Source organism: Somniosus microcephalus, chromosome 4, assembly GCF_052327205.1.
Source record: "Somniosus microcephalus isolate GS21.2 chromosome 4, FLI_Smic_1.0, whole genome shotgun sequence".
In the NCBI taxonomy this organism is placed as follows: domain Eukaryota; kingdom Metazoa; phylum Chordata; class Chondrichthyes; order Squaliformes; family Somniosidae; genus Somniosus; species Somniosus microcephalus.
This window is the reverse complement of record NC_140990.1, coordinates 279382980-279395974: the sequence shown is the minus strand read 5'-3', so window position 1 is coordinate 279395974 and position 12995 is coordinate 279382980. Positions and strand designations below refer to the sequence as shown.

The following is a 12995-nucleotide window of genomic DNA, read 5'->3' as shown; positions in this document are numbered from 1 at the left end:
CGATTCAGACGCTAGCAGTAATGAACTGGCTAGCTTAAGCTGTAATGAACTGGCTAGCTTAAGAGTACTCAACGCTGGTAAGGGTGCAGACCTCCAGACAATTTGGGTCACTCTTCAGATAGAAGGAGTCCAAGTAAAACTGGAATTGGACACTGGATCGGCATTGACGGTCATAAATAAGAAAGATTACGGAAAGTTATTCCAACATATTCCCCTACAGGATACGGGGATTATATTGAAAACATACATGGGGCAAAGAGTGTACCCCATCGGGAAAATAGAGGTTGCAGTGGTCCACAAGGGCGAAGACAGTCAAATAATGGACTTATATGTGATATCTGAAGGAGGTTCTCCACTACTAGGACGGGAGTGGATTAGGAAAATGAATATGGACTGGCATTTCCTACAAACAATAACGAGTGAGAACTCGGTGAAGATAGTCGGCCCAGACTCTGGAACGGATGATGGTAAGCCCAACTCAGGTGCAAAAGACAAAGTTTCAGCACAGAATTCCACTGAGCAACAACAACATAGTTTAACTGTGGATTCTGAGTCTGGCAAGTCTACTGATGTGCCCATTTCTGAGGGACACCGGGCTCGAACTCAACTCCATTTCAAACTACAACAGCAATTAGAACAAATGCTTCGCCGTTGTGAGCAAGAGTTGAATGCAACGAAAGAGTTCTTTGATATAGAGTTGGAGAATCTGGAAAGACAACAGAAGCAGCTGATGGAGAAAATGGAGCAGGAGCACACAAAACGTCTGATGTCAGAGGAGTTAACGGTCAGCCAACTCCTGCATATGCTGAAGGACAGGACTCTGAAATGGGAAAAACTTGAACACGAACTTCAATATTCAAACGAAAGGGGTTCGGAGCTCTCAAAGGTTATTGGAAGAGCTGAGGTGGCAACACAGACTGAGATGACTGCAACAGAGCAGCCCTTGGATGCCAAACGTACGCTGACTCACGTCAACGTAGAACAACAGACTGCTGAAACAGCTGCTCCGGTAGAGGGATTGAATAGTCCGATCAATCAATCTCCAAAAGAAGTTGAAGTAGTAAAATCTCAAATGAGGTCATTAGTAAACGACTTGCTGAAAGCCCAGAAAAAGCTGGATGAAGAGGTACGCATGAAGAAGTCTCTTCAGGAAAGATGTCTGGACTTGGAACAAAAGCTGGCTAACGCCCAGCTGGGTATGGAGGAAATAGAAGACCCTCTCGCTGGCCTAGATCAGGACGACACCGAATATTACTATGTCCTGTCCTGCCCAACTTGTAACTTCGACTCCCACCATACAGAAATCATGGAGGAGCACCGAAAGTCTACGGAACATCGGGAGAAGGTGGCTCTACTACGGAAAAAGGAGGGAGAGAAGGAGGAACTGCGCATGCAGCTGGCAGCTGACAGTGGAGCCCAGAGAGTCTCCAAGAAGCAGAAAAGGGAAAGTCGAAACAGAAGATGACCCATCTGAACCATTATTACCTCTACCAGATCACACACGTGGTCCCTCCGAACGGAGCCAATTCAGTTCGGAAGTTCAAACTGTTAAATCCATGGAAGGACTATTGAATGAGTCACTCCAGCAACGTGAACTGACTCCACCACAGAGATTGAATCTGTGAACTGTTTTCCGCAGAGACTGAATCTGTGATCTGTTTTGACATGAAGTTATCTATGTATCTATGTTATTCTGTTATGTAAACCTGAAGTTATATATGTATATATGTTATTACGTTATGTTAAATGGGGAGATGACTGTAAAGCTAGGAAGGGAGGAATGTTGTGTATGTAATATGTGTGCTACTTTGAACCTATGGACAGGACTGCACTACTTGTTGGGCGTAGTGATACGCAGTACCACTCCTGGCCATAGGGGTATAAATAGTACTGTGGGTACTGATCCCCCTCAGTTCCCGCCTGTGGGCATGAAGTAAAGACCTATGTATAGTCCCTACCTCCAACCAGTAAAGACCTGTTTGAGTTATACGTTTAAGTCTTTGTGTTAATTGTTCAATACAATACACATACTTAACAGATACAAGTTGTATTTAACTAAGTAAATTTGATTATAATTCATGCTCTATAGGTTCAGCTTTTTGTGGAATGAAAGAGCTTAATGATTTGAAGCAAGCCTTGTCTCATCTAGTGGTAACTCAGTCTGTCAATGGAGAGATTGAAGAAACACACATGCAAGAGAGACAGGTACTCAGTTCAGTGCACAAGGTTTTTTTGTTACATCCTTGTAGATATAGAGCAGTGTGAATCAACTCCTAGAAAGGTAAGATACTCAAACTGCTCTGGAGAGTGACTGACGCCACTGAACCTGAGACAGTATCTTTGACAGACCCAAATTTGTAACGTATGAATCATTAAGCAGCTTTATTAACACAAGCTCTAAATGAACATACAGATTAACCATCAAAGGAAATTTCACTTACTTAGCTCACTCTCATTTATCTCCTGAAAAACGTGAGGAAAAATTAATTAACCATGTGTCCTGTCCCTTTTATGGGTTGATTTACTTGTTCCTGGCATTACCTTTCTCTCAAACTACTTCTACTTTGCTTTGGAAGGGGTACAGTGCAATTTCATCAGAATGATACCAAGGTTTAAAGAGTTAAATTATGAGGCCAGGTCGCATAAACTTGACTTGTATTTCCTTGAGTTTAGAAGGTTGAGGAGTAATTGAGGTCTTTAAATTGATTAAGGGATTTGATAAGGTAGATACAGAGAAACTATTTCCTCTGATGGGGATGTAATCGTAAAATTGGAGCTCAACCATTTAGAAGTGAAATCAGGAAGCAATTTTTCCACACAAAGTGTAGTGAAAATCTGTAACTCATTCCTCCAAAAAGCTATTGAGGCTAGGTCAAAGGAAACCTTCAAGACTGAAATTGATAGATTTTTGTGGGGAATATCACAACTAGAGGCCATCAATATAAGATAGTCACCAAGAAATCCAATAGGGAATTCAGAAGGAACATCTTTACCCAGCGAGTGGTGAGAATGTGGAACTTGCTACCACAGAGAGTGGTTGAAGTGAATAGTATAGATTTATTTAAGGGGAGGCTAGTTAAGCATATGGGGGAGAAGGGAATAGAGAGTTAGATGAGGAAAGACAGGAGGAGGCTCGAGTGGAGCATAAATGCCAGCATGGTCTGGTTGGGCCAAATGGCCTGTTTCTGTGCTGTATATCCTATGTAATCCTATGTAACCTTATGTAAGGATAGCAGGGAATCTGGAACAAAGTCGGGTAAGGAAATTCTGGTACAGATCAGCCATGGTCTAATTGAATGGTAGAACAGACTTGAGGGGCTGAATGGCCTATTCTTGTTCTCATGTAAATGCTAAAATCTGACCTCCAGCATTTCTAGCCTACAGCTGCAGGCACCAACCATGGGTTTCCCTTATTTTTTCTCTTAATTCTGACTCCAAGCAGCAGTGCAACAGTATTTCTGACAGCATCCTGTGCAGGAAATTTGCAGCAGGCTTGTGAACCAAATTGACTACCCTTTTACTCAGGAGTATATTCTCCACAGACACCTCATGCTATTCCCACATGCATAGAATCATCTCCACTACAATGGGTGTGAGCATTTGTTGACCATTTGGGATGAGATAACAAATTGCTTAAAATCCCCAGTTATCCTGGCTAATGGGCCTGGAATGAGACAATTGATTATCATTGTGTCAGTTCAAAATAGATTGTGAGCTGTGACATTCCTCATCTGTAAAATTGTAAAAGCCTTTGAACATGGCCTTTCTTTTAAACATGTGCAAATTCACTTTGCTTTAAAACATTACACTTAAACACAACTCAATCTCAAAATCCTTTTCATTAATAAAAAAAATGAGCAAAAACCCTGGAGGCTAACATACAAGCATTGCCTGTGTTACCAATCCACTAGTCAAACCCGTTTGATGGGTCCAATGGCCTTTTTTAAATGTTACAACTTTTTTCTGTTCTATGCAGTAAGATAAAGGAAATAAAGGAATACTTCAGGATGTTTGGTAACATTTCCTGCTGGACTATAAATACTTGGAAAATTATCACATTTTGTGCACACAGCAAGGCATAAAAATGTTTTAAATAACAACAGAAAATGCTGGAAAAATTCAGCAGGCCAGGCAACATCCGTGGAGAGAAATTAGAGTTGACGTTTCGGGTTGAAACCCTTTTTCAAAACTGGAAAGGAAATAAAATAGATCGAAGGCAGGGCTGCGATAGAACAGAAGAAGTAAAAGAGACATTAAGAGGTATTCAAAACCAGACGAGATGGTAATAGGACAAGTGGAGACAAAAGACGGCTGAGATTAGGTGTGAAGTGTACTGGCAGGATGAGACAGAGCTGCCATGTGGGAGAGAGAAAAAAGGAAAGGGGGGGGGAAGGGAAGACCCAAGGTCTTCTACTATCATAAAAATGTTTTACTTATTTTTTATCCACACCTTTGTTTTGGCCCTCCTCCCTTTTTTTCTCTCCCACATAGCAGCTGTCTCCCATTCTGCCAGCGCATTTCACACCTAATCTAGAGCCGTCTTTTGTCTCCACTAGTCCTATCACCATCTCATTTTGTTTTGAATACCTCTTAATGTCTCTTCACTTCTCTTTTGTTCTCTCCCAGCCTGGCCTTTCAATCAATTTCATTTCCTGTGCTTTTTCAGTCTTGAAAAAGGGTTTGACCCAAAACGTTGGCTCTATTTTCTCTCCACGGATGTTGCCTGGCCTGCTGAGTTTTTCCAGCATTTTCTGTTGTTATTATAAAAATGTTTAGTCGACTTCAGTTCGTGCACATTTGCCAGTTTTCATTTAGAAGTGATCCTAATTGGTAAATATATTATATATTAATTTAAATCGCAAGAAATAAAACAAAAGATGACTATTGGCAAGCCTGCTGAACCTTTGATGGCAGAACGTGGTAATGGCAGAAGTGCTTCCCATAAGCCACAGCGCCAGTGAAAAGCCTCCACTCGGCAGGGGCCGGGAAAGAGAGCCACGCATGCGCAGCTGCCATCTCGGTGCTTTGTGGGTAGCGGCCATCATGAAAGAATCTGAAAACAGAGCGAGGGTGTGAGAGAGAGAGAATTTGGAAAGTTGAGCGGAGAAGATTTCAGCCGGGGGCGGGGGTGAGAGAGAGAAAAGGTACGTGGAGCGAGGGGTGGTGGTGGTGACAGGCAGCGGCCAAAGCTCCTGGCGCCAGCCGAGCTCGGAGGGGTGTTTTTTTTTGGTGAAGTGGCGGAAACAAGCCGGTAGAAAGTGTGGCTTCGGTGTCAAAGAGCTGCGCTGCTTGTGTGCGCGCACACGCACACACAGGCCCGAGCTCCCCACAAAAGGGGGCGAGGGGGTGGCTGTGTGCAAGGTTGGGTGGTCTGGGACGCGGTGAGTGAGTGATTGAATGGAGTCCAAGGAGCGCTGTGTGTGTGTAGCTCCCCGCGCGGGGATTGGATTGGCCCAGCCCGGCCCGGCCGCCTGCCTGCCTCCCAATGTTGCTGCGCATTCGGGAGCGTCCCTCCGTGTCCGGGAGCCACAGCAACATCGGTTTATGATGTCACAATAACCCTTCCCGAGGCACAGACCTCCTGCTAACCTGGAGCAGCCAATGTTGCTGCTGCTGCTCCTGAAGAGCAAATGTGTGTTTTTGTTCTCCCCCCTACTGTGATCCATTTAATAAATGAGTATCATAGTTCATATACTTTTTTTTTAATGCTTATGTCTTTTTTAAAATTTGAGGGTATTAAAAGGAGTGAAGCGCTGCTAACGACCTCACTTCTACCTGAAAATCGCAACTTCCTGTTCTTACCAAATCCACCCGACGCAGCTAACTTTGGGTTTTTCTAGCAATGTAACTTGAAAACGGCCTAAATTGGTTATGCACCATTGATGTCGACTGAATACCCAAATATGTGTATTTGTGAAGTGCAGTGATGATTGTTATGCGGGCAAATAGGCTAGCCAATTTGCCCACATCTTTGAGATGAATGATCAGTTCATTTTTTGGGGGGAATGTTGGTTGAGGGTGGAATGTTGGTCAGGAGAGTGCCGTGGGATTTTTATTTTCACTGTAGCAATAGAACAGACAGATGGGGCCTCAGTTTAATGTCTCCATCCAAAGGATGGTATGATAATGCGGCACTTCCTAAGTGGTACACATAATGTTTTATTTAAAAACAACATTTAAAAAACTTGTTGATCTTGGTAAAATGCCATATAATAGACTTGATAGCAAAATTGAATACAATGGGATTAAAGGGATGGTGGCAGTGTGGGATACATGATGGATGAAATTTGATGCAGAGAAGTGTGCATTTTGACAGGAAAAATAGGGAGATGCAATATAAACCTAAATGGTACAATTTTAATGGGGATACAAGAACAGAGAGGGGTTCATATACACAAATCTTTGGCAGGCTGTTTAAAAATCTTATGGAATTATGAAGGGTTTATGGGATCCTTGGCTTTATTAATGGAAGCATAGAGTATAAAAGCAAAGAAGTTATGCTTAAACATTTACAAATCACTGGTTAGGCTTCAGCTGGAGTATTGTGTTCAATTCTGGGCACCACACTTTAGGAAGGATGCCAAGGCCTTGAATAGGGTGCAGAGGAGACTTACTGGAATGGTACCAGGGATGAGGGACTTTAGTTACGTGGAAAAGCTGGGATTGTTCTCGTTGGAGCAGAGAAAGTTGACATTCAGTAGAGGTGTGAAAAAATTATGAAAGGTTTTGATAGAGTAGCTAGGGAGAAACTGTTTTCACGGGTGGTGTGGGGCGGGTGTGGTGTGGTGTGGGTCGGTAACCAGACGACACAGATTTAAGATAAATTTGGGGAAAAAAGCCAAGAGGGAGATGAGACACTTTTTAAGCAGTAAGTTATGATCTGGAATGCACTACCTGAAAAAGTGGTAGGAACAGATTCAATAGTAACTTTTAAAAGGGAATTGGATAAATACTTGAAAAATTTGCAGGGCTATGGGGAAAGAGCAGGCGAGTGGGATTAATTGGATAGCTCTTTCAAAGCACAGGCACAAATCCCATAAGCACTGCCACCCAGCAGCCAAGGTGGGACACAAGGTTATGTCCTGACCACAGGAGAGGCAGTAGTATAAACAGGGCACTGATTAGAACTAGCAGGTTCATGAATGTCATATTTAGTAACATTCATTACTCTTAATATTATATAAATGTAACATTTTACTACAGCCATGTAGCACTCTCCAAGTTATCTGTTCTTTGTTACTGAAGTAACAAATTGTCTGGGGGAAGACTATTTAAACAAATTAACATTTACAAAAAGTAGTAACACTGGATAGTGTTCCGATAATGTAGCCTTTCAGAAATCTTACTTCCACCATATTTCAGTTTTGAGTGGCGTTAAGTTATTTGCTTGGCAAGTGTTAAGTTCTCTCTCAAAACTACAACAAATAGACTCACTTTTTAACTATTTGTAGTATCCTAGTGAAATTATTTTAGAAATAACTTGCATTTATATAGTGTCTTACCATCTCAGGTTGTCCCAAAACAGCCAATAAAATGTCACTGTTGTCATGTAGGGAAATGCGAAAACCAAATTGCGCTTTAGCAAAGTCCCGCAAAGAGCAATGAGATAATTGACTCTCTCACCACATAACCTGTTTGTGATGCCAGTTGAGGGGTAACTGTTAGCTAGGACACCGGGAGAACTCCCCTGCTCCTCCTCTTCAAATAGCGCCGTGGGATCTTCTACATCCACCTGACTGGATATACGGGACCTCTGTTTAACATCTCATTTTAATCCAAACTACAGTTGGATGAAATAACTGCTGCTAATATGGGCAGCTGTACGGTTACTGTGACACATAAATGTAAATAGGTCAATGCATACAAAGTTCTTGTGTTTCTTTGTACAGTTAGTGTACTATGTGCTAGCCTCTTAATTATAATATATATTTATGGTTAAGTAATACTTGTTTATAGTGGCCTTGTCCTTGAGTATGAAAAGTATGTCTCTCTTTTTAATTTTTTAAATAATTACCCGTGGAAAGCTGCCTAGCACAGTGGTTTAAATACAGGCCTTTCACCCGGGAACCTGGTTTCAAATCAAGCCCAGACCTATGGGAAGTAAGCTTGGGTAGTTTCAATCCAGTTCCTACAGCCCAAAACTGCCCCTAATTTATCATAAGCTGGCAATGTCACTATAGTCTACTGATAATTCAGACATAAAAAAACTAGATGATGGAAATTGATATTTAATGGCAAAAACTAAAATGAAGTGAATTATCTATATTCAAATTAACCAATGTAAATAACACATCAAAATGGAAACTTTAATGCTTAGAATTGAATTCTCATATTTTTAATTGAGCAGATGTTGTATGCCACAGTGTATTAGGAGCTGAAGCACATTGTTGGGACATAGTGAAGGGAACATTGCTCTGCACGTGATTGTTCTTGCCCTGTGAGTGTTTGATGCTGACACTCGGTGCCTGAAATAGAAAGTGTTCCATTCGCTGGCACTAGCATCCTTCACTCTGAGCACACAAAGAGTGCACCCACTCAAGATTTTTGTTATCTTCAAAAAGAAGTTAAACTTTTCTGTCATTGACCACAGTAAAATATAAACAATTCATCTACCAACAAAAATTTAAATCCTGTAGTTAGAAAAGTTGAATGGGTTGCTATTGGTAGTAGATCAAAAAATGAATAGCTGAAGACTTCCTTAATGGCTTGGTGGATAAATGCGTGGTGTGGTGCTGGTGCAAACTAGCAAGATTCCTGGTTCAGTCTTTGGTCTGATCAAAGTGTGCTGATCTTGGGCTGGTAATTCTTGGGGTACTGCATTAGCCTTTAGGTCCGGGGCAAGGGAGGGGAAAAATCTATTGGAGTTTGCAGTTTTGATTGCTGTCCAGTGATTCTAATGGAAAGAGCGTGGGCATTGGCTGACAGAATTGCGCTGTGCTATGATGCTGCCAGTGGTTGATGCCCACTGGGCTCCTGCATAAAATATGGTCACTTGGGAGAGGTTGTAGTGGGCTACTGGTGCCCATGGGACTGGACCCTAGCGTGAATCACTGCCTTTTGAAGAGGAGCGGATGAGGCAAGGACAAAGAAATTCTTAACTTGCACAGAGTGAGAAAGGAAGATTTAAGTTTACAAGAATTATTAAGTGTAGTGGCTTGTTTCTTGAGCAGGGCAACAGTGTTTATGATGTTTCCTGAGGCTGATCACTGAAATACAGAAGCATAACTCCTAGAACCCTGTTCCACTAAAAGCATTAAATGAGAGAGAGGAGCAGAAAGAGCCAAGGCTGAGCTAGATTTCAGCACCACAACCACAAAGATGATTAGCCTGATGGAGAGGCCATCTGCTTTTTTTTAAAATAACCACATAGGAAGTATTTATTCATTTTAGGGTCCTGAGTTTTACTTTAGTGTAATTTCCCCCGTGACTGTAGTACCTCCTCTCTCTCTCTGTCCCCACCCCCCCCCCCAATGTCATAATGCAGGAAACTTTTTTTTATCCGGCACGGACGGGACCGACGTGGTGCCAGTTCATCAAAAATTCCGGATAACCGAAAGCTATAGTAAAAGCTGAGAGCTCCGTATAAAGCAACAAACCCTGTTGCTTAGCAACAGGTTCAGAACAATGGCCACAAGTTGCAAGCGTCTCTGTAGCTTAGCAACAGCTGCAGCCACACCCTTGCACAGCAACAGATGGAGGAAGGCAAGTAATAAAAGTTACCTGAACCTACTCCTGAATTTTGCCGGTTAACCGAGATTTCCGGTTATTTAGGTGCCGGTAAATCAAAAGTTTCCTGTGGTATGTAGTTTAATGAAGATGCAGTATTGAAATGTTGACTAGGAATGAATGGCAAATGTGTCACATTTTAAATGTGTATATACTGTTAAAGATAGGGGCATTAATATCCGTTCCTAATCAAAGTCTGAAATGAAAATCAACATTTTGAATTTTTTTTTCGTTCATGTGATGTGGGCATCACTGGCAAAGCCAGCATTTATTGCCCATCCCTAATTGCCCTTGAGAATGTGGTGGTGAGCTGCCGCCTTGAACCACAGAGTCAACCACATTGCTGTGGGTCTGGAGTCGCATATAGGCCAGACCAGGGAAGGACGGCAATAGAGAGCATCCTGACAAACTGCATCACAGTATGGTACCGGCAGCTGTAGCTACACCGGAAAGCCCTGCAGCGGGTAGTCAAAACTGCCCAACGCATTACCCGGCACCCGGCTACCGACCATAGAGCACATATACCAGAAACGCTGTCTACGGAGGTCACGGTCCATCATCAAAGACCCTACCCACCCCAGCCACAGTCTGTTCGCCCTCCTGCCACCTGGGAGACGCTACAGATGCATTCGCACCCGTACGACCAGATTTAGGAACAGCTTCTTTCCCAGGGCTGTCATCCTACTGAACTCCACAAATAAACTCTAAAGCCTGCACATCTGCCAATGCACTTTATTATGGTTATGTTAATGTATTACAAGCCAAATGTATGTTGAATGTTTAAATGTCTTAATCTAAATGTACACTCTCGGGAGCCGCAAGCCTACATTTCGTTGTACTGCACTTGTGCACTAACAATGACAATAAAAGTTGATTTTGATTTTGATTTGATTTGATTTCCTTCCCTAAAAGACATTAGTGAAAGATGATTTTTACGACAATCCGGTAGTTTCATTAATGATGCTAGTTTTTTTTAATTCCAGATTTACTTAATTAACTGAATTTAAATTCCACAGCTGCTGTAGTGGGATTTGAACTCTATCTCTGGATCAGTAGCGCCAGTCTCTGGATTACTAGTCCAGTAACATAACCACTGCTGTAGTGGGATTTGAACTCTATCTCTGGATCAGTAGTGCCAGTCTCTGGATTACTAGTCCAGTAACATAACCACTATGCTACTGTACCCGTCTATTTATATAGTCTTTAATGTAGAAAAAATGTCCCAAGGCGCACATGATTTGAGAGAAAATATTCAATATGTAAATCACTTCTATTCATTGCCCTGTTAGGGGAAAAAAAAAATCAACGAAGGTAAACAAATTTTTGATTCTTGTTTAACCCCTTTGCCAGTAATGTCAGTACCTGCTCCTCTGAGCCAACAACAAGATAGCTGAAGAGCTTCTTGCTTGTAAAGGGTGGCCTAAAAGGATAAAGTCAAATTAGTCACACCAATGAAGCAACCAACTGAATGGCTGTATAACTCCTCTTTTGGAATTAGGTTCGGCTACTTTGGATACATTTAAGAAATGTGGGCCCAGGTCAGTGGAGACGCGTTCATAAATAAGATGTAGACAAAATAAGAACTAAATAATTAATATAAGGAAGAAGAAATTTTGAAAGAAATTCATTAAACAAAATGGTAAATATAGCTCATTGTGCTGCTTTGATTATTCCAGTAATGTAAGTTCTGCTGTTGAGCTCAGAGACGAGAGATTAGAGAACATGTGGCAGCGGGAGAATACACATTTATTATGTATTTAAAACTTCATAAAATTGGTATTTTAGTTGGATAAATAGCATTCATTTTGCAGTAAAACTTGCGTTGTTTCTATCAGTTGCTTCAATATTTGGGCATTTTTCAATGTCACAGCCTGTGATAGAACTGGCAAAATAAATTATAATCTGACCATTCTTTTCAGACCTTAACTATAATTCAGTTAGCATGTATTTTCTTGCCCTCCCTTTTTATAGTGCAACAATTACCGTGGGATCTTCAATACATCTGATTAGTTGAAAGCTGCTTTTTATAATCTGTAATAAAAACAAAATGCTGGAAACACTCAGCAGGTCAGGCGGCATCTGTGGGGAGAGAAACAGTTAACGTTATAGGTCGATGACCTATCATCAGAACTAGAAGATGTTCGAGATGAACGGCTTTTAAGCATATACAGAGGCAGAGAAAAGTGGGGGGGGGGGGTGTGGGAGAAGAACAAAATGATCTGTGATAGGTCATCGACCTGAAACGTTAACTGTTTCTCTCCCCACAGATGCTGCCTGACCAGATGAGTGTTTCCAGCATTTTCTGTTTTTATTTCAGATTTTCAGCATTTGCAGTATTTTGCTTCCATGTTTTATAATCTGAATGTTGATTTGTAAAACTGTAAAAACTACACCTAACCTGGCACACTGCTGGTGCATTAATCTGCTACATCCATGGTGTCTTGTGATGAGATGCCATCTTCAATCAATGAATATAAAGGTGGAGGTGGTTCCCCATAGGGAGTGGGCAATTTGGAAGGAAGAGTTTCCTACCCCATACCAGTGCAGCTGCCTTAAGAATGTTGGTTATCTTCTGTCCTGCATAGAAAGTGCTAAATGGGACATAAAGATGGAAAAGTATTGGTAATAGAAAACTATTTAAAAAAAAAAAACCTGTAGCCAGCAACTTGCGACAAAGACCAGTTAGAGCCCTCCTCTTCCCTGCTCAAGACATATATTTTGGAAAAGCTGTGTTTGTTTACTAAAAGCTAGTTCTGTAGAGTAGGACCTACAGAAACTTTTATTTGAATAAATCGAGAAAGAACTGTTTCTCTTGCAATTAAGAACTGATCTGAAGATGCTGCAGTGTGATTGGAAAGTTATGACATCAGCTAACATGTTTCCATTACAGTGAATTTAAAGGATCTGCAGGGGGAATGTACCAGGTTTATTCAGAGTAATGGAGATTTCGTAGGTTCCAAGTGAAAAAGGTATTTGTTACATATAGTAGAAAAAATAATCAATGCATTTATGTTTTCGATTTAACAAGCATGAATTGCAAGGAAAATAGTTCTTACTATGGCTAAGATGCTTTTTTACATGTACAATTGCACTCTATTAATTTCTGTTGGAGAAGTAAATACTGATGAGCACCCCCATGCCAACTGTTTCAATATGTGAAGTAGGATTAGGAGTAAACCATTCAGTCCCTCAAGCCTGTTCCGCCATTCAATGAACAAGGAGTATCATAATTCCTTTACTGGATATTCTATAGGAACATTTTTCTAAAA

At 41.4% G+C, this 12995-nt stretch overlaps 1 protein-coding gene across 2 annotated transcripts in view; it reads left to right on the top strand.

Annotated features, from left to right (window-relative positions):
* Positions 1-4984: 4984 nt before the first annotated feature.
* The window catches only part of znf148 (zinc finger protein 148), a 47881-nt gene continuing 39870 nt past the window's right edge, over positions 4985-12995 (top strand). Inside the window, exon 1 of one of the 2 annotated variants that reach the window (XM_085986506.1) lies at positions 4985-5144. The gene's annotated coding sequence lies outside the window, so the exon portion shown is untranslated. The remainder of the gene's footprint in view (positions 5145-12995) is intronic. The other variant, XM_085986507.1, reaches the window with a different exon arrangement.